This window comes from Dromiciops gliroides, chromosome 5, assembly GCF_019393635.1.
Source record: "Dromiciops gliroides isolate mDroGli1 chromosome 5, mDroGli1.pri, whole genome shotgun sequence".
Classification (NCBI taxonomy): Eukaryota; Metazoa; Chordata; class Mammalia; order Microbiotheria; family Microbiotheriidae; genus Dromiciops; species Dromiciops gliroides.
In genome coordinates this window covers 271,136,629-271,163,229 of record NC_057865.1, presented here as the reverse complement: position 1 = coordinate 271,163,229, position 26,601 = coordinate 271,136,629, and the positions used below count along the sequence as shown (strand labels likewise).

Genomic DNA, 26,601 nt, shown 5'->3' with positions numbered 1-26,601 from the left:
AGTGGTAAGGAACAGAGCTCTGATTCAAGTCCAGATTCTCTTTTATTATTGGTACCTTGAGTTTTCTACTTTGTGGCTTTCTGTCTTCCTATCTCAAGATTTAAAATCACCTTAGAATCTTAACAGATTGGAAATTGGTTGGGTTTGAAGACTAGGTCAGAAGAGAGGGGATTAAGACTTCCTACAGGGAAATAACAGCAGACAAATGTAGTGAATGAGGATTGTCCAGTCAGTGATTAAGGACCCAATGAGATATTTGTAAAAGTGTCTGGCACATAGTAGGTGCTTAATAAATGCTGATGTCCTTCTTTCCTTCTTCCTTCCCTCCTTTGTTTCTTGGGCTCCGACATAGTTTAGCCTATCGGCAGGGGAATGGACAAGATAATTTCTAGAAGTTTGAATTGTATATCATGTCTTTCAAACTAATATATGTTTGATGGGTGAGATTGGAGTTTAATAAATTATCAAATTCAGATCTGGTGTTCCTGGAGTGTCTTAGTCAATACCCTAAAAGAATTATAGTGACATTTAAAAACGATCTTTGCGTCAGTACAACTATTACTCATTCTATACTTAGTTCATGCCATCTTGCCACTGGACCCAGATGGCTCTGGAGGAGAGTGAGGCTGGTGACCTTGTACAGCCTTGCCTCACTTAAATCCAATTCACTACAAGTCATGACATCATCCTGGTCCAGAATGAGGGACAAACAATGATCCGTGAGTAGTAGTAGCTTTCCCACTGGGGACCCAACTGGCCAGTTCCAGTTGGGCAACCCAACACCTCCCTCCCTCCTTACCTTCTTCCTTCTTTCCTTCCTTCTTCTCTCCTTCTTCCCTTCACTCCCTCCCTCCCTCCTTCTTTTCTTCCCTCCCGCCTCTCCCTCTGTCCACATAGGGAATCCATACCCTTACCCGTGGGTGCTCTGCCCAAAGGAATATAAATTATGATTGCTGAAATGTCACAAGATATCTTGGGCTAGATTTCTTTTATTAAGGACCATGCCTTAAACCCAAAACACTCTGGCTCTCTTTGATTGGCCAACAATTGATCCTGGCCCAAGCCTCACTTGGTCATTATTTGGGCTCAGACAGCCCAGGGTGAGTGTAAATAGTAATTATTTCTGTTTTGGCCAGAAACCCTGAGGGTCTTCCCCTCCCAGATTGATTTTAATCACTGAATGGGCATTACCTCAGTCAAACAGAGACCTGGGAAAGACCTTAGCTTAAAAAGGCCAAGGTCTCCCATTGCATCCGGGGCCATCTCCAGTTGTCCTGATGTATTTCTTGCGACAGGACCCAGATGGCTCTGGAGGAGAGAGTGAGGCTGGTTACTTTGCACAGCCCTCCCTCATTTAAATCCAATCCGTTGCAAGTCATGACATCACCTCCTGATGTTACAGTCTTCTTTGAGAAGGAAGGACAAACAACTAATGAACATTCCTTCTAATGATCTCCAAGCACATTAAGCACTTATTATTCATGTTTTAAATGGAGATATTGAAATGTAAAAAAGATACAATGTTCTGCTTGAGGTCATAACAAGCCAGTATCCAAGCCAAGAGTAAAATTCATGTTCATTGCCTACTAGTTTCTCCCCTCCTTTTTGCTAATTAATAATGTAAATTGCTATGAAGATGGAAAAGCTTCCTGGGAATAAGAATTGTTAAAATACTAAACAAAAACATTGGCATTGCAAATTTTTTAAGTGTCGAAAGCTAAGTGTTTTAATGCTAATATCATTGACATTTTAAAAGCATCATGAGCCAACCTACTGAAGTTAACATGCAAATTACACCAATTTATGCTTCTAAAGCCCGCCTGCTACTTGTTGGTGCCAGAAGTGGAGTGAGATACTTGGAAATGAAGCCCTTTGGGAAGGTGTCTAAATCAGAACTTGGTACTCTGGAAAATACAATCACCACAAACCATGCGACTATGTTATATTCTCTGCTTGTATTTAATGCCAGTGTCTACACGTTGAAATTGTAAAGGGTGAGAAGCAGTAGGCTGAGGAAAATGTGCCTTTGCCCCTTCTGCTATGGGATTTGACAAGGAAGGGGATATTGTGGTCTTTTTTTTTTTTCCTGGCTGTTTCATTTCCTATTGTTGATGAAGTGCAGATGGCTCTGGAGGACCTCTGTCTCTTGCTCTCAAAGCTCCCCTAAGTGGTAGCTGAAAGGAGAAAACAGACCTTCTTGGAGGGAGTGGTGGAGACTATCTTTTCTCCCTCCACCTCAATCAAGCCTACCCTTAACATTTCCCAACAGAGAGTCTATTATGACATTCCCCTTACATATCATTCGGTGGTCAGGTTAGGGTTGGAAAGAAATCAATCACTGGAAAACATCTAGAAAAGGTGAAACTGTCGAGTTTAGAAATCCACTTGGTTTTTGTTTTTGTATTTTTTGTAAGGCAATGAGGGGTTAAGTGACTTGCCCAGGGTCACACAGCTAGTAAGTGTCAAGTGTCTGAGGTTGGATTTGAACTCAGGTACTCCTGAATTCAGGGCCAGTGCTCTATCCACTGTGCCACCTAGCTGCCCCCAGAAATCCACTTGTTGAAAGGGACCAACATGCAAAACAGAAGTTAGGCTTGCACTGCAGGGCTGTAGAGGCACCACAGGATCAAGGACTAAGATACAGCAAGGACCTTAGAAGTCATCTAGACCAACTCCCTCAACTTTACAGAGGAGAAAACTGAGTCCTAGGGAGGTTACATAATTTTTATCTATCTATCTATCTATCTATCTATCTATCTATCTATCTATCTATCTATCTATCTATCATCTATCTATCCATCTACACATAAACACACTAGATGTGTATATGTACACAATGACCATATGTGTGCATACATGTGTACATACCTGTATACATGACATATATACATGTGTTAGGTATACACACACGTATATATACATACATATATATATGTATATATAAATTTATGTATAAATGTATTTCAGTTCAGGGAAAATAGGAAGGTAAGTTGACAGTGCTTGAATTGAGTGGGAAGGTCCACAATAATGATTTCCTAGGGGCAGCTAGGTGGCACAGTAGATAGAGCACTGGCCCTGAATTCAGGAGTACCTGAGTTCAAATCCGGCCTCAGACACTTGACACTTACTAGCTGTGTGACCCTGGGCAGGTCACTTAACCCCAATTGCCTCACTTAAAAAAAAAAACAAAACATTAATAATGACTTCCTATATTTCCTGGTACAATGTCCTATAAGATATCTTTTTTTGGGGGGGGGCAATTGGGGTTAAGTGACCTGCCCAGGGTCACACAGCTAGCAAGTGTCAAGTGTCTGAGGCCGGATTTGAACTCAGGTACTCCTGAATCCAGGGCTGGTGCTCCTGTAAGATATCTTTTCATGGGATATTTGTGCCTTTGGCTTTATTTATCCTCTCAGGGCCAGGGTTGGAAATGTGAAAACAAGTCAGGGAGCAGGAAGAGAAAGAAGAGTTTGTGGATCGTTCCTTTCTTTTGGGCTAGATCAAGTGTTACTATGGTCATTGGCCATGGAAAAGAGATTATCCTTTCTCTGACTTGCTTTGGGGGGAGCTCAGGAAGAAGAGGCTGGGCTCCGAAGAAGGAGGCGGCCATTTGCAAAGTTTTGCCGAAGGGGCCAAGCTCTTTTATGACAGTGAAATGATACAAAGCACACTATTCCAAACAGAGGGCTCTGTTCCTGAGAAGAAAGGGGAGATCTAGGGCATCTAGTCCCCTGGTGATCTTACAGATCCCAAGGGATTTTCATAGTAATCATTTTGCCCTTTTTCAAAAGTGAGCTTGCAACCACTGCACACACTATGGGATAAGCAATGGCAGAAGAATATTACTGATGCATGACTGGGCAAATCCGTAAGTCATTCAACATTGGAATTATTTTTACAACAGTATTGCTACTTTTATCCTTCTGTTCCTATAAATCCCCTAGAAAGTTGGCATAAAAATGCAGATTGTTTTTAAAAGTAAATTTCATTGAGAGTTTTCCTTCTTTTGGATCTTACGCTCCCTTAATTGTCTGCCATTCTCACTAATTAGGGGATGATGGTGAAACTTTTTTCTTGGATAAATATGAATGTAGTCCTTATGAGAAATCATAGTTCGATAATCTAGTTTCAATATTTGGCTAGGAGACTATACTACAGAGGTGTTGCTGAAACAAATGCTACGCTGAACTTTCAAATATCTGGGGGTTTATTAGGTAGGGTGTGTGTATATACATATTTTAGGTTATAAAAGACCTAAATCAATAAGATTATTTTACTCTTGGAAGGACTAGAGTTCAGAGGCCTCCATCAATTGCCTACTGGGCAATGTACCTAGACCTCCTTGGACTTCAGTTTCTTCTTCTGTAAGATGCTGAGGTAGAATTAGATGGTTTCTAAGGCTCTGTCCAGCCCCAAATCCATGAATCCCATGAATTACATGCTCTAGTTACAGTGCAGGAAGGTAGGCATATCATGTAGATTGTACATCATGTAGAACATACACCAAACTGACCTTCTGCATGCTCCACCCCCACCCCCCCATTCTATCTCCCTCCCTGTCTATGCCCTGGGGACCAGACTTCTGGCAAACTCAAACATCCAGAACAAAGGCGTGCACCTATTCTGTCACACAGTCCTCCATTGTATAAATGGGTATGGCTGTCCTAAGAGCATTAGTCAAATGCTTTCCTGAAATGGCCCGGCCCAGCAACTTTTATGTTAGTGGAGCCTTCCAAGGATTTCTGGATGAAGTTGAGCTCCCATGTTTTGTCATCTGGTTTCTAAGTCATATGGTCATCTCTTCTTCAAATGACTGACTCAGGGGGACACTGAACTAGCCTTTCTGAAAGTTTGATTAAATTAATAGAAATTAAAATAAAATAAATTAAACCATCGATTTCCTGCTATTCGAGGGATATGTCAGTGATTATTCTGAAAACTTTATTGTGCCTATGACGCAAAAGCTATAAGAATTATCAGAGTGCCAGGGTGCCTACTATGTGCCAGGCTCTTTGCTAAGTGCAAAGGACACAAAGAAAGGCAAAAACACCACCCCCCTGAGATGAATATTCATCTATGCTGTATATATCTTGTATGTATATAATTATTTACATGTTATCTACCCCATATTAATATTATTGATCATTCATTTGCAAAGTAAATATGGATGCTATTTCATTTGATCTTCACAATAACCCTGTGAAGTATGTGCAATCATTATCTTCATGTTATGGATGCTGAAACTGAGGATGAAAGAGCCCACTATTGCCATCGAAAAGAAGTAAACTGAGGCACAAAGCTCTGAGAATGATCAATTTATTAGCAAAAGGAACATTTACCAACAAACAGGGTCTCAGCCTCCTCAGCAAACTAAGATCCTGAATGGGGGCTTACTGTTTAATAAATATAGACAAAAGGAAAAGCATCCAAAGACTAGAAGGCAGCATTATAGATGGGGAAAATAATATGCCTGGTTACAAAGTCAGAAGTAGCATAGGTGTGGGAACAGTATGACTGAATGGAAATAGAGACTGCAGGGCTAGCAACAACTCCTCCTTCTTTTTTGCTAGGAAATTCTAATTGATTTACTCCACCTGCAAGAATAACTAATGGTGAATAGATAACAGATTTTCCTCTAATTTCACAAGCACAGGTACTGATATAGAGATAACAGATTTCTTTTAATTAGAATGACTTATGGGATTTCTTTTAATTAAAGTGATCCATAGGGAAACTGAACTTTTAAATCTAATTCAGAGAGGAATACTAAACTTTTGAATCTATGCACTTCTGAACTTAATTCAAAGACAAAGAAACATGACTTAGGCAGTTATACAAAATGGAATCACTTCTGATTTTCTCAATTTCCCTCTCTGATCAATGGGAGACATGCTCCCATGGTTCACTCATTTATGAACTAATGCTATAAGATTTTTAACATAGTCATTATCAGAAGTGTGCACTAATAAGCCTTTCTGGCACAAATTTAGAACAGTACACAGTACTGTTTTTTAGAACATAGTAACCAATACAAAGTCTAAAAGGGTTATAAGGCAGAGGGCAATAAGGGCCCACTAACCAAAGGTAGCTGCTAACTGGCCATTTCTCTGCAGCCAAGTGAATCAAGAAGGGTTCTACCAGAAGTTATCTGGGCTGAGTAGTTGTGTCTGTGCTATAACTTTATTGGATCTTATATAGGTTTGTTACAACTTCTCCTGACTGGTTAATGTATCAACAACTGGATTAAGCCTCTCCCTGAGCCACAGTAAGAATAGCTAGAGAATCAAGATGGACTGGCTTCACTTGTGGCCTGGGCCCAAATCTCAATTTGAAGTGAGAGATTCAAACTACTTGGAGGACTTATCATGGACTAATCTGGGAGATTTATAGGTCACCAAGGGAACCAAGAAAACTCAGCATGAAACAAAAATCCTGAGTAATACAATAAATAATAATAATCAATATTAACTAACATCAAGTCTCTTTGTATCCTAGTAACATACTTCCAATGTTCATTTAATCAGCACATTTCATCTTGGATCCCAGATATCCCATATAAGTTGTCTGGTCTTGGAAACATCTTCTCTAAGATCAGACTCATTCTCAGGGCAGCTCTGAAGGAGGTTCATCCTAAACTGATTTGCTCTTCTGGTTCCAAGTGACTTGCAGAGATTTTGCCAAAATCTGCCAGCAACAAGACTCAGTACAATTTAGTACAACCTCCTAAATTTGCTTTTCTAATAACTAGCTCATGTGGTGAAAATCAGTTCAGGCCTTATTGTTCTGATCTTATTAATAATAAGTCTATAGCAAGAATATCATATTAAGAACCCATAATTCACCTGAGACTAAAGAGAATTTCAGTTGTTACATACAATTTTCCATTTCTATCTTTACCTAAACCCTATACCTGATAGCGGCACTGCCAACAAGAGGCTGACAGAAAAATCTTAAAAAGAATGTATGGGGGCAGCTAGGTGGCACAGTGGATAAAGCACCGGCCCTGGATTCAGGAGTACCTGAGTTCAAATCCGGCCTTAGACACTTGACACTTACTAGCTGTGTGACCCTGGGCAAGTCACTTAACCCCCATTGCCCTGCAAAAAAAAAAAAAAAGAATATATGGGCGCCTAACTTGTAAAATGGGCCCTTCTGTCTCTTAACATTATCAGAGAGATACTTTAAATAGGAAAATAATTTCAAGGCTTGATATAAAGCTTAGGATCCTCCTACTTCAATAATGACACAGAGATCAGAGGTTATCTTGAACCTGATCATATCCTCTAACAATATTTCAGGGAGCAAGTAGATAAAATTTTAGCCTGGTACCCTCTCTCTTGTAGGAGAGCAGAGTAGTAGTGTCTTCCCCCCACTTTTCTTTTCTTTCTTTCTTTTTTTTTTTTTAGTGAGGCAATTGGAGGTAAGTGACTTGCCCAGGGTCACACAACTAGTAAGTGTTAAGTGTCTGAGGCCGGATTTGAACTCAGGTCCTCCTGACTCCAGGGCTGGTGCTCTATCCACTGCGCCCCCTAGCTGCCCCTTCCCCCCACTTTTCTACTTTTCCTCTTAGAATAAAAATTTCCTTTGGAGAGGTAGGAGATGTCTAGTCGGCCTCCCTTCCAACCACACAATGACACCTCTTTGCTACACACAGAACCTACAAAACATGTGGGGTCTTGTTATATTGTGCATACATATATAACAATTAATTTCAAATTAAGTGATCCCAAGCTTCCTGGAAAACAATTTGCAATTATGCAAGGAAAGTCATTAAACTGTTCATACAATGACTAACTGGGATTCCAAAAGACCAATGATGAAGTATGCTTTTCACCTCCTTAAAGAATGGTGATGGGGTGGCGGAGCCAAGATGGTGGAGGAAAGGCAGTAACCTCTCGGACCTCCACAATCAAACCCAAAACCTCCACATAATGCCATAGGAAAATTCCTGGAGCAGCAGAACCCACAAAAGGATGGGGTGAGAGTATTTTCCAGCGAAACATGGCTTAGAAGGTCAGCAGGAAAGGTCTGCTATACTAGGGTGGGAGTGGAGCCCAACCCTGCGGTCATGCTGACACAGATCCAGTCCCAGGCTGGCCACCCAGACCTGGGCTGAGCCGACACAGATCCAACCCCAGGCGGGCCATGCCAGAGAAATTTACCCCTAGAGCCTCCGAATCGGCTGCAGTACCAGCGTCTTCTGGAACTAAGCCCACAGTCTGGTGAGAGGGTTGAATGGTTGGCCAGGGGGAGATTAAAGGGGTCTCTGCTGGAACTGAGGTGGAATTCAGTTGTTCTACCTCAGCTGGAAACCAGGAAGCAATCTTGAGTGGTGGTGGCCCAGGTGGGGGAGGGGTGCAGGCTCATTGGAGCTATCAACCCAGTGAATCAAAATTTTGTTTCCTAGTTGAAGAGCAAGTAGGCTTGGGGTTATTTATAGACCAGAGGATAGGTCAGGAGAGTGAAGAACCTGCCCCTCCTTAAATCGTACCAACCTGGACCCACTGAAGCTTGGTACAATGCAGCCTGGAAACAGCGCCCCACTTTAAGAAGGAATTAAAAGTAAAGAAATGGGAGGGCAAAATGAGAAGAAAGAAAAAGATGCAGACCATAGAAAGTTTCTTTGGGGGCATGAAAGATTGAGGTACACCCTCAGAAGAGGATAGCAATGTCAGGGCTCCTACATCTAAAGCTTCCAAGAAAAATATTAATTGGTCTCAGGCCATAGAAGCACTCAAAAAGGACTTTGAAGATAAAGTAAGAGAGGTAGAGGAAAAAATGAGAGTGATGCAGGAAAGTCATGAAAAAAAAGTCAACAGCTTGAAAAGCCAAATGGAAAAGCTCTCTGAAGAAAATAATTGCTTAAGAATTAGGATTGAACAAATAGAAGCTAATGACTTTATGAGGAACCAAGACACAATAAAGCAAATCCAAATGAATGAAAAAATAGAGGGCAATGCAAAATATCTTCTTGGAAAAACAGCTGATCTGGAAAATAGATACAGGAGAGATAATCTGAAAATTATTGGACTACCTGAAAACCACGATCAAAATAAGAACTCAGACATTATCTTCCAAGAGATTGTCAGGGAAAATTGCCCTGATATTCTAGAAGCAGAAGGTAAAATAAAAAACTGAAAGAATCCACTGATCACCTCCTGAAAGAGATCCCAAAATGAAAACCTCCAGGAATATTACAGCTAAATTTCAGAGCTCCCAGGTCAAGGAGAAAATATTGCAAGCAGCCAGAAATAAACAATTCAAGTACTGTGGAGCCACAGTCAGGATAGCACAAGATCTAGCAGCTTCTACATTAAAGGATCAGAGGGCAAGAAATAAGATATTCCAAAGGGTGACAGAATTGGGATTACAACCAAGAATCACCTACCTAGCAAAACTGATTATAATCTTTCAGGGAGAAAAATGGGAATTCAATGAAAAAGAGGACTTTCAGTCATTCATGATGAAAAGACCTGAACTGAATAGAAAATTTGACTTTCAAATATAAGACCCTAGAGAAGCATAAAAAGAAATTATGAGGGATGTTAAAAGGTTAAACTGTATACATTCTTACATGGGAAGATGATATGTCTAACTCATAAGAACTTTCTCAATATTAGGGCAGATGATAGGAATAAATTAAGACAGACTACAGGTGGGAATTGATTATGAAAGGATGATGTCTGTAAAGCATTTATTTTTTGTTTATTGGGGTTTTTTTTTGGGGGGGGACAGTCAGAGGTGGGTGGTATGCCCAGTGTCAAGCAGCTGATGAGTGTCTTGTGTCTGAAGCCAGATTTGGACTTGGGTCCTCCTGGGTCCAGGGTGGGTGCTTTGTCCACTGTGTCACCTAGCTGCCCCATGATGACATCTTTAAAATAAAATTAATGGGTGAGAGGATTGCACTGGGAGAAAGGGAAAGGAAGAGGCAAAATGGGGTAAAATATCTTACATAAAAGAAGCAAGAAAAAGCTTGTGGAGTAGAGGGAAAGTTGGGGGAGGAGCAAGGGAGTGAATGAGCCTTAAACTCATCAGAACTGACTCAAAGAGGGAATAACATACACACTCAAGTGGGTATAGTAATGTATCTTGTCCTTCAGGAAAGTGGGAAGGGAAGGGGATAGGGTGGGAGAGGCAAAGGAAGGGAAGAAAGATTGGGGGAGGGACAGTTGGAAGCAAAACACTTGAGGAGGGATAGGGTAAAAGAAAATAGAAAATGGAGTGAATAACATGAGAAGTGAATAGGATGGAGGGAAACACAGTTAGCAATAGTAACTGGGAAAAAATTTGAAGCAGAGGCAAGAACAATGTAAGATGATGATGACTATTATCATCATCTTGACTTTGCTGAGTTATTGTGAAGAAAATTCTTTGTCAGGTATAAGGTACTATATAGATTTTGGCTATTATTGTTGTTGCAATAATCAACCTCGTGGTTTTTTGGTTTGTTTTTTTGTTTTTGTTTTTTACAGGTGTAATGATTGGAATGATGCCACCTACTGGAAACTTGCTGTGGGAAAGCTCCACCATGAGGAAAATGCCTCAGAGGCCATGTGGCTTTTCCTTGGCGTCAGGAAATGACGTTTGCTCATGGGTGCTGTCTATCAAGGCTACCAACCAGTCAACTTGAGGAGCCTCCTATTTTCTGGGAGGAGACAGGAAGGAGGAAAGGGAGCCTGCGTGGAGAGCGCTTGGGCTTTTGGGTTCCTGACTTGGTGGTGGTGGTGGCAGAGGACTTCACAGGAAATTTGAGGAAAGATAGGAATGCCAGGCTGTTGGAATTCTGTTCTCAATCTTTTTCTTTCTATTTTCCAATAAACCCTTAAAAACCTAAACTCGTTTTATCAGTGATTTTAGTCAGTTTCCCCCAAAACTGGGGGAACAGATTAAAATCCACATTTAGAATCTTAAATTACACACAGGGCAATGAGGTTTAAGTGACTTGTCCAGGGTCACACAGCTAGTAAGTGTTTGAGGCAATATTTGAACTCAGGGCCTCCTGAATCCAGGGCTGGACACTTGACACTTACTAGCTGTGTGACCCTGGGCAAGTCACTTAATCCTAATTGCCCCCCCTCCCCCGCTCCCCCCCCCAAAAAAGAAATTTCAGCTTTTGAAGAATTAAAGGAAAAGGGGCAGTCAGTAAGTGTTCATTGATTAATTTATGCAACCCTGCTTCTGACCAAGCTGTACCTCATCTCTCTCTTGAACTGCTTCTCTCAAGGTCACTTCTCAAAGTAGGTCCAATGAACTGAAGTTAGTTTGTTTTCAACTCATACAAGGAGTTACAGACACACACGCACGATATTTTCAATTCCTTACTCTTCCTTACCCAACATATCCAGTCAGCTACCAAACCTTGCTATTTTTATTATCACAACGTCTCTCTGTTGGACCTCTTCTCCCCACTCACACAGATACCTCTCACCTAGATGATCACAATGGCTTCCTTATCGTCTCCCAGCCTCATCTCCTCCCACTTCAAGTCTATTCTACAAGCTCCTATCGAAGTAATTTTCTGTGAGAGAGGATCTACACATATGCCTCTATAGTCTCTAGGATAAACTATTAAGTCTTCTGTTTATCTCTTAAAGCCCTACTCAGCTGGGTCCCAATGCTCCTTTTTGGCCTCAGTGGATAGTCCTTTCCCTCCTGAACACTTCCATGCAGCCAAACTGGCCTTCTCTCTGTTCTGCACACAGAACACTGCATCTCCCATCTCCCTGACAGCACCAGCAATCCCCGGAGTCTGGAAGGCACTCCCTTTTTAACTTTGTCTCATAGATCCCTGCTCAAGTTCCACGTTCTGAATCGAGCCTTTCTCGGTGCTAGTGTCCTTTCTCCCAATGGCCTACTTGTATTAAGCTACTTTATATAGATCCGCACTTACGTTATATTTGTGCTATATATATTTTTATGTATAATTGTCTCCTTTAATAGAATGTAAGCTTGCAAATAGAGATAGCTGGGGTTTTTTTTTTTTAATATACTGTACCTAGCACAGTACACAGTAGATGCTTAACAAATGCATGTTGATTGATAAATCCTCCTCACTGCTGAGGTGAAGGTCTTCCCATTCTCTCATTCTACAGATCAGGAAACTGAGGCACTGGGAGGCTAAGGTCACACAAGTAGTGATCATCAGAGGTGGGATTTGAACCCAGGTCCACTGACTCCAGAGCCAGCCCTCCTTCCATAGGGCGTGAGGGACTATGGATTCAGATCATTGCCTGCACCATTAGACTTGGTCATTGTGTCAGTTGGTTATTCTTAAAGGGTTTCCTTTTTTATTATATGTGGAACATTCAGGGATAGTTGGGGGTGATGTTGAGACGATAAGATTTTAGAACTGAAACTGACCTGAAAGAATAATACTAATACCATTAGCTAACATTGATAGTGTCCACACAGTGCCAGGCACTGTGCTGTTTTGTATAGTTATCATCTCATTTGATCCCCCCAAAAAACCCTAAAAGGGAGGGGTTCTTATCCCCATTTTACAGATGAGGAAACAGATGTACGTGGAGGTTAAGTGATTTGCCTGAGGTCTAACAGTTAGGAAGTGTCTGAGATGGAACTTGAACTCCGGTCTTTCTGATTCTTTGGCACTCATCCACTCTGCTACTTAAATGCTTACTAGGGATAATCTAATCTCACTCCTTATTTATATAAATGAAGAAACTGAGGATCAGAGCCTGACTTGATCCACTTTCCTGTCCTTTCCTAGAGCACCTTTATCTTTCATCTTTTCCCCTCACAAACCTTAACCCTGCCCTCTTTTCACCCCTCCTCCCACAAAATGAGCCCTGGTGTGGGTGTCACTGCTGGGGGCTGTGGACCAGTAAGTGTGGGCACCAGCAGAAGAGGATGATGTTAAAAAGAGCAGGTATGAGGTGAAACCACAATGTAAACATTGGCCTGGGGCCCAAAGTCCTGGGTGAAGGGGGAGAAGGGTTGAGACCTCAGCAGGGAACATGCTCAGTGTGGATCCTCATCCAGCATTTGATCTGAAGCCCAGCTACTTGCTAGATATGCCACCTTGACCTCTCTACGTCTCCATTTTTTTCACCTGCAGAATGAAGCTCCTGTGCTGGGTGACCCCTCAGACCCCTTCTCGCTCTAAATCCCAACACTGTTGTGTGTACAAAATTCTTCTAAGTGAACGTGGGAACTGCAATCTGGTAAAGACATACATGATCAAGAAGTTAACCAACAAGTGAGACAAAAAATAGATGCAACGTTACAAGGTAGTGCATATGTAAATGCAAATGAATAGTGCAGATGGTGTAAAATCAGAGGAGACTGTCATTGTGAACTGGAAGGGTCGGAAACAGCTTGACAGAGAAGTTGGGATTGGAGAATTGGGCAAGGTATTCGTGGCTAATTAGTAACAATAGCCCACATTTAGAGGGTGCTTTTAAGTTTTGCAAAGTACATTCATCTCACGGGATCTGCCTATTTTATTGAGAAGACAACTGAAGCTCAGAGAGATTAGGGGACTTGTCCAGGGTCATGCAATAAGCTTGAACCTAGGCCCTCCTGACACCATGTCTAGTTCTAGCCACCATGCCTCATCACCTCTAGGTTGAGATGAGAGGGAGGGGAAAATCTCTGAGGGCCAAAGCTCAAGAAAGGTGGATTGAGAAGACAACTGTTAGATCTGTATGATTATATTAGAGGAGGCGTGTAGAGCAGAGGTTCTTAACCTGGGGTCTGTGAACTGGGTGACAGACAGACAGACAGATAGAATAAATAAGGTATATATATGTATAATTATGTATATATACACATACACACATACGTTTATGGATATACAACTGTTTCAATATAACTGGCTCCCTTTGTAATACATAGGGATTTTATTTGATCCATTTAGAAGCATTGGTTTTTTTTTTGGGGGGGGGGGTGAGGCAACTGGGATTAAGTGACTAGCCCAGGGTCACACAGCTAGTAACTCTCAAGTATCTGAGGCCAGATTTGAACTCAGGGCCTCCTGACTCCACGGCCGGTACTCTAATCCACTGCACCACCTAGCTGCCCAGAAGTATTGTTTTGAGAAGGGACCCATAGACTTCATTAACCTGCCAAAGAAGTCCACCACAAAAAATGGTTAGTACTCTTAAGACTGGAAAGGGAATTTGGAATCAGGTTGTTTAAGGCATTGAATGCAAAGACAAATACATGAGCCTTTTGGCTTCTGGGCAAGTGAAAGGATAAACGTAATGTTCTAGGAAGATGGTTGGCTTTCACATGAACAACAGATGCTAGTGACCTAGAAGCTGCAAGCAAGGAGACTAGTTGGGCTGGTGCAATCGTCCAGGGGTGAGGTGATGTGGTCCTAGACCATGATAATGGCACTGAATACAGATTTAAGAGACTCCGGGAAGGAAGACTATATAGGATTGTACCCTCTGATCCTTCTTTTAGCACAGAGTAAGGCCCTATTATTTCAAGATGGAGGTATCATTGGATCACCTGCCTTCTCAACTACAGGTTTAGAGATGCCAGCCTATCTGAAGCAGTAAGGCACCCTGAGGGAGAGGCTCAGCTCACTGGACCTGCTTCCAGCCAATCTTCTGCACCATCATCCAAGGGGGCAGCTCTGCAGACATACCTCCTTGGCATTGTCTCTGTCATGGCTACTGAAGAACAAGAAAAGAAAGCTCTTGCCAGCATCAAATGGTTCAATATCATAAACTGATAAGACTTATCGTTGGAAATGACATGAAAGAAGAGGCATTGTCCTAAGGATCATGGGTCCTTTCCGTCCCTACAAAAATGTGAGCTCCTGGACAATAAGGGCTGGCTTTTTTATTTGTACATCAAGGGCTTAGCATGGGCTTTGTATGTAGTACTGTGAGAGATAACATGGTATGTTTTTCTCAGAGGAACCATATCCTGATCGTATATTTTGTTATTTCTCGTTTCTAGCTTACATTCTGCCATTGTATAACTTCAGGGACACTATGGCTATACCATAAATCTTAGCCCCCCAGCTTGAGCTCATGGCCAGCTAGTATGCTAGACATCATCCTGTTCTCTGATTGGGTTAGATTTTGCATATAGATTGTATGTCCTGACAACCAGCCAGTGGGAATAGGACAGGGGTGGGAGGGGGTATTGCGTTAGGAACACATATATAATACTTGTTTCTGAACTTGTGACCATGCTTACTATACGTGGGTGTGCACCCTTTTTTGCAAAAAAGAAATAAAGTCTTTTGCTTTGCCTGACTCCAGGTATTTATTTATTTTAGTTTTTTTTTTTTTTTTTAGTGAGGCAATTGGGGTTGTGACTTGCCCAGGGTCACACAGCTAGTAAGTGTTAAATGTCTGAGGCCGGATTTGAACTCAGGTACTACTGACTCCAGGGCCAGTGCTCTATCCACTGTGCCACCTAGCTGCCCCTCCAGGTATTTATTTTGATTAGGTGGTCTCTTGTCCCACACAGTACAAGTGACTTCACTCATTCTTTTATTCATTCATTCCTTGCTTCTCAGGGTATCCAGTTCATTTATTTCCTCCTGGGCTTATCCCCATGATGTCACCAGGCAGACATGGAGTCAAAAGATAAATTGAGGCCATATCTTGGTTAAGGGACAGGTGGTTGGAGATGGGGTTGGAGGAGTCAGTCAACAAGCACAAGTCAGTCCCTGCTCTCAGGGAACTCACAGGCTGAGGTGGGTGAGACAACATGCAGACAAATAAGATATAATTAGGGAATATTGGAGATAAATTGGAACACACAGAGACTACGAGAGAACGTACTGATCCGATGGCCATTTTTAATCTTCCACCATAATGCTGGAGGTAGCAGTGACTTGATCTGTGGTGACAGGCATAGTGTGCCCTAGGGGGCTTTTGGAAGAGGCTGTCAATTCAATTGAACAAACTAGAGTCCCTACTACAAATGAGGCACCGATGCATTAGAAAGGTAGATGACCAGAGTCCTTGCCCCTAAGGAGTCTATGTAAATGTAACGGGGGAGAAACCCATAGGAGAAAGCACGTGGGTCCTTAGGATTCCTCTGTAAAGAATTACACTCTCGCACAAGACCTAATCAGGAATAAGAGAACAGGTTTATTGGGGTACAAGAGAAACCGGCGGGGAGGAAGGTTTTGCCAGAACAAAACGCTTTGCCCCGGCTAACTTGTGGAATGCCATTTTATAGGGTTTAGATGGGGGTGGGTAAGAGTCTCTTATTGGGTGAGGGGCTGGTGGTCTTCCCGCGTTGCGCTGGGGTAGGAAGAATCCCTCGTGCGAGATCTGGTGGTGGGTGTCAACTTTGTCCTGATGGGTCTAAGCAGTCTGCTGATGGGCGGTTCCAGGTGGTCTTCTCCTGGATTACCTCATCCAGATGCTTAGGAGGACTGGAATGTGGGGTGATGGTCCTGGAGCATGCTCAGTTCAATCTGTGCCGCTTATCTCCATTAGGTTCCTGTGTGTGTGTCCTTGATTGTGTTCAAGGAGAGGCCTACTTGATTTCAAGGGAAAAACCCCTAAGGTTTCAAGGAAAAAGTTCCTTGAACTCCCCAGAGAATTGTTGGGGTGACTGGGGCCCATAATCCTCCCATGACATATTGAAGTGCTCCCTCCAATCAGTACAACTCTCCCCATGCTCACTGCTCCAATATTTCTAGCACTAAAAAAGGAAATAACCCTGGAATTATTATTAAGCCTTTTCAGTAACTGACTCTTTTGGCTGATATTTATTGAACCCCTGCTTGATGTATACAATGGGAATACATTTACATATTAATTTACCTTTGCATAAGTGGAAGTCACAAAGTGGCTTGCAAACATCTTATTTGATCTTCAGAGAATGTTTTCACTGGAGACAGAACTCACATTTACACAGACCTTTAGGGCTTCCTTACTGGCAGCATGGAGACTCCTCAGACCCTTCTTAGCTGTCTGACCTTGGGTGAGTGTCGAGTTTCTGAGCCTTAGGTTTCTTATTTGTAAAATGAGGGGGTTAGACTCAGAGTCCTCTGTTGTCCCTTCCAGCATCAAACCTATGAAGGTACTTCCTCTACTACCACTCTATGAGGTTAGGGGCATATTATTATTCCTACAAACAAATCTAATACTAGAGCAGGGACTTGGTATAGTGGAAGGAACCCTGGATCTGGATTCAGAAGAACTGGCTACAGCACTAAGTAAGACGTGCAGTGATTTGGGGTAAGCCATTTAAGCACTAAGTGCCTCAATTTCTTTAGTTGTAAAATGGGAGTAGTATTAGAGTACATGATCTCCCTTCCAGCTCTACATTCAACATCTCCAACCCAGGTCTTTTGACTATGTTTATCTTCTTTCATATATAGTACCCTTTGCTACTCCCACCTTCAGTGTGGATCCTAATTAAGACATGAAGCAACATAAAGTATAGGGGAGGGAATCAAGTAGAACCTTCTTAGCAACGGGGTGCAATCTCCTGCACTGCCACTGGATGAGTCAAGTCTCCCCTTGGATACTCAGGGTTCCTTTGGTCACAAACACAATCATGGTACTAGTGTTCAACGTCATTGGCCCTTTCCCCCTCACTCTAACTCTCCCCTAGTCTCCTCCTCCACTTCTTCTTCTTCCTCTTCCTCCTCCTCCTCCTCTTCCTTCTTCTTGGCAATGAGAGTTAAAAGACTTGCCCAGGGTCACACAGCTAGTAAGTGTCAAGTGTCTGAGGCCAGATTTGAACTCAGGTCCTCCTGAATCCAGGGCTGTCCACTGCGCCACCTAGCTGCCCCCCTACAAACTCACTGTTTTTAACCTTTTTAGGTACCTCCAATGCCTGGCATAGTAGGGGCTCTATAAATGTTGTTTGGGAGTAATAATAGCTTCTCTCTCCCAAGGGCATGGTTGTTGTGAGGCCCGGATGAGATAATTGTCAGGTGTTTGGCACAGTACCTGGCACACAGTAAACACTATATACCTGTTGGCTATCGTTATTGTTATTATTATTAAAATCCACCTAGAATTGTTGTGCGGCTCAAATGAGATAATATTTGTTAAGCCACTGAGCCTGGCATACAACAGGCACCTAATAAATGCTTGTAAAAGGGGTCCTGAAAGCAAAATGAGGGGTCTAGAGAAGGAGGTGAGGGCCAGGTTGCCCCTCAGACCTCAAGCTCATCTCGTCCTCGGGTCCACCTTCCTGGCTACCTCCTTTCTTCCCCCCTGCGCCACTTCCCCTCAACCGCCGCGGGCCGTTCCCGCGGTTTCAGGTTTGAAAGCGCGCCTTGCGTCGCCCCTCCCCCTGACGTCACCTCAAGAGGCGGGACTTCCTCTCTTTCCCCAATCAGATCTCGGAGGGCGCCGAGAAGACCCGAGTCGGGCTTCTCTGAGGAATCGCGGGGCAGTCCCAGCCGGCGAGGTGAGCGCTGGGGCTGTCCCGGCCCAGCCCGCACTGCCGGCCGGCCTAGAGAAGCATCCATGCCCTTCTGAGACGGAGGCCGCCGCGCGCTGTCGGGGCGGCTTCGGTCTCTCAACTCCGAGGGTCCCCCGGGAGCTCCCTGGGAGCGGAGGTGGGGGCGGGAGCGGGGGCGGGGTGACATCCCGCGAGGTCTTGTGCGCGTGCGCTCGCGCCTGCGCCGTGTGTTCCTCTCGCCGGGTCCGTCAGTCTGCGGTGCCCGCCCCGCGGAGCCCGCGCGTCCTCGAATGTCCCGCCGGGGATGTAGGCTCAGCCTCCATGCGTCCGAGTAGAAAGTCCCACGGAGGCCTCGGGTTGGAGCCGCGGGCATGTTGGCCCGCAGCCCTCACACCTTCCGCCCCTGTCAGGTGTGCCCGCACACTTTGAAAGGACCGTGGAGGAGCCGTGGTAGGTAGCCTGGCTTGGGGGATGGGGTCTTGGCCCCTCGCGGGCCAAAGGCCGGCCGGCCGGCCGGCGGTCTTGTGGACCCCACCCCACCCCCCGAGTGGTCTTGCCCCTCTCCTTGGACCCAGCCTCTCGCTGGGGGCGTTGGAGATGAAGGACATGCAAGGGGAGGGGGGTGGGGGCGAGGAGAAGCGCCTTCGTGCACCCGTCTCCTAGGTACGGAGCCGGAAGGGAACTCCTTGTCCAGAGAGGGAAACTGAGGCCGAGAAACATAAGAAACATAGTATCTTAAATCTTGAGCTAGAAGGACTCTTCTTAGAAGTCATGGAGCCCGACCCCTTCAGTCGTGCAGCTTAGGACACAAAGAGGTTAATCAACTTGGGATCATGGGGTGCTAGACTGAGAGCTAGAAGGAACCAGCCTTAGGGGTAGTTTTGTCCGAGAGGGACCCGAGACTGACAAAGGTCGGGCCGCTTACTCGGAATCTCAGAGCTGGCAGGTTGCTAGGTAGGGCCCAGCATTTGGGGTCAGGACTAAATGATTCCCAGGCCCAGCACTCTCCCTCCACCTGGTTACCAAGGCCAGACAGGAATAAGTGGATTAGAATAAGGAGCATCGGAAGTGGTGTAGTAGAACGGATTCAGCTGCCTTAACTAAACCCCCAGCCTAATTAATACAATGCCTAGAAAGGAGTAGGTGTTCAAGAAATACTGGATTTAATTAGCTATGTGACCTCGAACAATTCACTTCACCCCTTCTCGAGTTAGCTTCCTCTTTTGTAAATTGAGAGAATTGCACTAGATTGGCTTTTTAAAAAGTTTCTTGTTCTAAATCAGACTATGATACAGTAAAACTTAGGCTCTTGGAGAATCAGGAGTTTAATTTTTTGCCTTGATATCTCATTGTTCCAGGCACATAAGTACTATTATATCATTATAGACAAAAGAAATTGATCAAAGTGTCACAGACACTTTTTTATGTTTGTGATAGACACATAACACTATTCCTTAAGGTCACTTGTGACAGGAATATGGCCGATCTATCACACTGTGGCCCCATTGAGAGACATGTTAAAATCTTGAAGTTAATTCCCCTGCTGATTCTATGTCGTGGTTTTGCTAAGCTTCTAACCAAACTTCAAACGACGTGCTCTTTTTAAAATGTCAACTGCCAGACAACTTTAATGTAGTGGATGAAACCTTATTTAAAGAAATTTAACTGGGTTCCAAATTTTCAGGTCAAGATGATTAGTGTTGGGAAAGTGCAAAGTATCTTTTTAGTGTTTTTAATGACATTCATTTTGTATGATATTCACATATGTGTTAGGTTTGTGCGCACAAATTACTCGAATAGATCTAACACTTGGCAACTAGGTTTTCAGATTGTTTAAGCAATGTTGCTTGGCAACAGAAGCTTATCTGTAAACAAGTCTAATATGCAGTGAGCATTTGCTCTGCAATTTAATTTTTAAAATGAACTGTTTTACCTGCAATTTATTTTTGGATTCAAAGGAAACTAGCTACAACAGTGATCAGTTCTGTGAGTATTTTGATTTACTTTTTTAGGTCATTATCTTGATTTCTACATTTCTCTGTATCCAAGCACAGATAGTTTTACACTCTTCTAGTTTTGAAGGGATGGCACCAAATTGTTCTAGGGAGGCATACTTAGATCTTGACTTACTATTTGATTTTAAGAAACAGAATAAGGCATAGAGACTGTATTATTGATGTTAGAGTGGGTTTTCCCCTCTTTAGTCACAAAAAAGATGACACTGATCTTTAGGTACATCTCCCACATATGGACCAGGTCTACACAGAGTAGATGGAATCAAAGTATGGCTAAATCAAATAGATTTAAAGATCAGTGAGCAGTGCTGTTTTATTTCAATTTTGTGTTTGTCCCCTTATGCAGCCTTATTTGATAAATGCTTGTTGAATTGAATTTTGTTGAACACTTTATTATATATACTGTATTGGGAGACTGGGATAGTCCTGATAATAAATTCAGCGTGGGTAATCGTTTTAGCTTCTTTCTTAATTGCCAGAAAATCTTAATAACACTTTGCATTTATATACCACCTTGTGGTTTTTGTTAAAGCCTGTCATGTAAATGATCTTAATTTGATGCTTATAATAATATTAAGCAATAAGCAGGGGAGATAATATCCCCACTTTTCAAATGAAGAAGGCGATCCAGAAGGGGCAGTGATTAGACCAAGATCACATGGTTAGTAAGTAACAAAACTGGGACTAGAATTCAAGGTTCCTGACTACTTGTTCAGGACTCTTTCTACCCATTACAATGTACAGGCAGCAAAATTGATTTTTCCACCCTCTGTTACTGAAGCAATCAGATACCTATGAGAGAGGTAAGGGAAGGAGGGAGAGGAGAAAAGGAAGAGTTCTAAAAGATCAACAATGGATAATCAGATTTTAAGTAATCAAGACTCATCTTTTGGGGGGATTTGAGGCATCGGAAATACAAAATAACTTGGAGCAGAACAGAAAAATTTAAAATAATTACAGGAATTATTTGTCAGACTTTTTCTAAGTTTTCTTATTACTTTGACCTAACTTTGCATAGTGAATAAGGAAGTTTGGGAGTGTTCTGTAGGGTATATCCTTACTTAATCTTTGCAACATTCCTTTAGGACTAAAGGAATTCTGAACTGGATTCTGCCTAGCATCTACAGAGTAATTTGGGGGTATGTGGAAAGAACACTGTATTTTGATTGAGAAGACTTGAGTTCAAATCTTGACTGTCACTAACTACTTTGTGATCCTGGTCACATCGTTTCACTTCTCTAGGTATCCATTCCATCATCTGTAAAATGTGTGTATGAGGGTGTTAAGGGCTAAAATTCTAGCTAAACTGTCTAAAATATCTAATGAGTGGTCGCCAATAAATTATAAGCTTTAGCAAGAGTTAGACTTTTAAGCATTTATTAAGGAGAATAAGAATTTGGTAAAGAGAGAGAGAAAGGCCTAGATTCCTATCCATTAAAGGGAGAGCACATTTCTAGCTCTGCTCTCCACCAGAGTCCAAAGGAAAGAGCCCCAAACCAAGCACCAGTCTCTTCCTTCCTCCTCCCACTCGCCCGCCTCGCCCGCGTCACTTCCTGATGCCAAAGAAAAGACTCCTGGTCTTGCCCTCAAAGACCTTCGTTTCATGGGCGGAACTCTTCTACAGTAAGTCTCCAGCAGGTGGCGTCATTCCAATCGTTACAAGGGGTAGAGGGAGGAGTGACAGAGTGGGACAGTTTGATCTCTATAATCCTTTTAGCCAACCCTAATAACCTGTAATCTGTGGCCCATGAGACAGTTCCCAAGACATTGCCTGCTTCTTGGGGTTCTTACTCTGGGGGTCTGTAAATTTGTTTTTGAAATATCGGGGATCACGGCATTTTAATATAATTGGTTTCCTTTGTAATTCTATGGATTGCATTTTATGCATTTAAAAACTCCTTTCTGAAAAGGGGTCTGGAGCTTGACCAGTCTGCCATAGGGGTCAGACATAAAGGTGGTTATGAACGTCTGGTATTAGTGCTGTTTTGAATTTTAAAAGGCATTTTAATTTCACGATAATTATAAATTGTGAATTGTCCAGAATGAGTTAGATGCTATAGTTACTTTTCTAAAATTTCTTATGCATCAAGTATGTATAATGTATGGGATAGAGCTAAACACACAGACATATGTGTATATTTATGTGCACATATGTCTGTATATGTATATGCACACACATATACATAGGTATGAAATGGTTACTGTTGAATAAAGTTCAAAATCCTTAGTCTCGCATTCCAAGCCCTCAGTCTCCTCTTGTTATTCTACCATGAATACTGCTCCCACCAAATGGGTCCTTTTACTGTGAATGCTTCCTGCACGGGTGCTTTCTTCCTCTCTCCTGCCTTTCCAAATCCTGCCCATCGGAAGTCTGTCTCTGTTGGAACATCCAGGAGCTGCCCTAGTCTAACGCTTGTTTGGCCATTGGCATAAGTTACTTTATATTCTTATATATCTTATTATGTCTATCTCCCATTTCCCTAATTAGATTGTACAGTCCTTGAGGACAGTGAACATGTATTAAACCTTTTTGTATCTTCAATGCCTTATGCAGCTAAATAAATGTTGGATGATGAGAAATGAGAATGTCCACATAGTTTTTTTCTCTTCTCTTCTCGACCCACCATCCCTTCTTTCCTTGCCTCTTTCTTTTTAGTGGTATTGGAGAAGGTTGAGAGTGGAAAAGGTAACTTAGGAAGAGTCAGAAGTGAAGAAAAAGAGGAAGGGAATGTTAGACTTGGGAGGAAAAGTTCCTGTTCCTAGAAAGTATAGAAAAATGTGTGACTTTCCCATGGTAATAAGCTCCAATGAAGACTCCCTCAGGGTTGCTACTCCAAGCAGATTAGGGTTGGGAATTTGGTCATTCTCTCACCTCTTCATTAGTTATTGTTTTGTAACATGAAAAAAATGCAAAATAAATATATTTTTTAATAAAGTGAACCTAGAAGCTTATGAATTTTCTTTTCACTTTCCTCTGGTCACAATTTAACTATAGCTATATTTATTAAATATCAGATTAGGTTTACCTTTAGATTGTATCATAAGGTTAGTTAAGAATTTACTTCTCATCTATTAGTGTTTATATCGTTATCTGGCTCCCTTAAGTTTGGAGTCTGCTCACATTGTCTGCATTTCTTTCAACTAGGTTACCCATGTCATGGAGGAAATCATAACTATCAAATTTAGTAATGTTTTTGTTTAGCCTGGGGCAGGAAAAACAAACTTGAAGGATAGGAAAAATAGTACACTCTCAATTACTATATGACTCATGAATTATGGATAAGTATAAATCATAGTGTCGAGAAACCTAATGGATCATGTAGTCCATTTCTGTTCCAGGAAGTGGTGCATCTAAAGAAAGCTTTTTCTTACCACCCCTGCCCCATTCCCAAAGAGCCTTTTCTTAAAAATCTACAGAGAAGCAAATTCCAAAATTTTACTCAGAAACATGGTCCTGCATTTAATACTAATTTTTTTTTTTTTGCAGGGCAATGAGGGTTAAGTGACTTGCCCAGGGTCACACAGCTAGTTAAGTGTCAAGTGTCAGAGGCTGGATTTGAACTCAGTTCCTCCTGAATCCAAGGCCAGTGCTTTATCCACTATTGCACCACCTAGCTGCCCCAATACTAATTTTTTAAAAAGACATAGGTAATGCAGGGGGTTTTTTGTATATTAAAGCAAAATAACAATTTGACAATATCTTTGAAAACCTTATTTTGATCACCTCAACCTTTAAAGATTTATGTCAGTTTCTCAGCCTGTTTGTTACTCCAGCTTCCCAGGAACAAAGCTACAGTATTACATAGCAACCATTTACCACAGTAACGGTGGACTTTAGGGATTTGTCTCCTGAGTCTTTCTCCTTTTAACAAGGAGGATTTTAATAACCATTGCTGAATGTTGTTTTGCAGCAAATGAATCACCTATAGAGAGGTCTTAACCTTTTAAGTAAAAGAGAGGCCTAGGACATGATTGGAATGTAATTTGACAAAGGTTGACAAAATTACTAAGTTTAAGGCACAAGTTGTAGATGTATTTGGATAATTCAATTTTATGAATGGAAGATTAATTCCAATGCAAATACCTCATTAAAGGAAGGGTTCAAATGACTATTACTCATATAACCTGCCTGTGGAAAGTTTGAGCAAAAACTGATAAGTAAATTTAAATAATCAGATACTTTTAACACTTGATACACTTGACCAGAACTAGGATGGATGGAACCTTAAATGGTCTCCCTTTTAAAGGCATATAGGGCATTGCATCTCAGTTCTGAAGGCTTGGATTAACAAGAAGAATTTATTCTATTTTATCATTTTCTAGCCTAGAAGAATAGTACAACCAGAAGCCTCTGATAGATGTCACCAGCCTTAGGGACAGGATTCTGGGTGTGATGTCAGCGATGGGTAGGAAGAAGCAAACTGGTGGTTTCAAGTATAAGTGCAACAGGATGGTGATGATGCCAGGAGTCTCATCACAAATCTGGGCTTGTGTGTAGCATGATGAAACTCCATTTTTGTGACTCTGAGAGCTACTTTGCACATATGTACACCTGCACATAATGCACACATGCAGAGATACACATGTATATAACGTGTATGTAGGCATATATAATCCTAAGAGTTAGAAATTGCTTTGATTGAGAGGCAACATAGGGATCCATTGGATAAAACCCTGGACTCATTGAGATTATGTTCCATATTAAGGAAAAGCCTCAGTCTTTCAACAGTCTTTCTGTTTTTGTTTTGTGAGGTAATTGAGGTTAAGTGACTTGCCCAGGGTCACACAGGTAGTAAGTGTTAAGTATCTGAGGCTGGATTTGAACTCAGGTCCTCCTGACTCCAGGGCTGGTGCTCTATCCACTGTGCTACCTAGCCGTTCCTAACAGTCTTTCTGTAATAGGAAATATGTAGAATTGAGCTATGTTGCTTTGTCAGTAAGTCCTAGATTTTGGGCAAATGTCATAGAACTATGAAAGTTATAAACTGTAAAATTAAACTATGTATTAAAAACTAAAACCATATACTTTTTCATTAAAGCACATCAAGTTTATTAATCAAGGACTTTAGATTATTCAAAAAAAAAAAAAGGTGCCCTTCTCTAAATGTTGTTCAGGATTTAATGCGTAACACTGTAAATGGAAAGAAAGCTTCACTACACAAATCTCTCCTGAAATCTGCATTTACAGATAGGGTAGGTTAAGTCTAATATGCATAGCATCATCTTCCCTGTCCGAATCCTGTTGTCCTTCAGATTTTATCTATTTAATGAAAGCTTTCTTCATAACTTGAGCTTCCGTGCATCTCTCCATTTCTGACCTTCTGTCCTGCTTAGGGTCCATAATATTCATTTTGGTATGTAGTTTCTTTTGTATTTTCAGATTGCTTCATGAGCAATTATTTTCCTGTGAGTTGTATAAATTCTTTGAAGATTTTATTGTAATACTTTTATATCTTCCATGGTGCACATACACAATAATCTCTACTTGTTAAATTGAATTGATCTTCCTGATTTAAAACCCTGTGCCATTATAGAAGAGATTCGGGATCAGAAAAACCCTACTTTTATTCATGAACGAACTCAGGGATTGAACATCACAAACCTTGGTTTACTTTGTGTAATAGAAATTGCCAGAGTAAATTCCCTGCTGTTATGAAAAACAATAGGACTAGGTGACATAGCATTCATTCATTGACTCAACAGTGTTTCTCATCCAGAAGCAGGGTGATCTAAGGGATAGAATGCTAGGCTTCCTTAAGAAGCTTTCATCACTTCCTACCTTTAATCCATTGGCTATGTATCTGGAAAGATCACTTAATTTTTTCCTGCCTCAATTTTCTCACCTGTAAAAGGAGAATCAAAGGAGCACCTTTTTTTTTTTTTTTTTTAGTGAAGGAGCATCTTTCTAATAGAGCTGGAAGATCAATGCAATTGAACAAATAGAGACCGTTATTTGAAAATGTATGTAAAAGAAAGCTACTGGGGCAGCTAGGTGGTGCAATAGTGGATAAAGCACTGGCCTTGGATTCAGGAGGACCTGAGTTCAAATCCAGCCTCAGACACTTGACACTTACTAGCTATGTGACCCTGGGCAAGTCACTTAGCCCTCATTGCCCTGCAAAAAAAAAAAAAGAAAGAAAAGAAAGTTACTTAGTAGAGACTTGTTTGGTGTCAGAACCTGCTATTTTATACTCTGGATACCTTTTGCCCAATTTTCCTCCTGTAC

At 41.9% G+C, this 26,601-nt stretch overlaps 1 protein-coding gene across 7 annotated transcripts in view; it reads left to right on the top strand.

Moving 5' to 3' along the window:
- Nucleotides 1-18,305: 18,305 nt before the first annotated feature.
- CEP83 (centrosomal protein 83) overlaps nucleotides 18,306-26,601 on the top strand; it is a 110,959-nt gene continuing 102,663 nt past the window's right edge. For 6 of the 7 annotated variants that reach the window (XR_006353154.1, XR_006353156.1, XR_006353155.1 and 3 more), the window contains exon 1: nucleotides 18,628-18,810. The gene's annotated coding sequence lies outside the window, so the exon portion shown is untranslated. Of the gene's footprint in view, nucleotides 18,367-18,627; nucleotides 18,811-26,601 lie in introns of those variants that run through there. The other variant, XM_043965184.1, reaches the window with a different exon arrangement.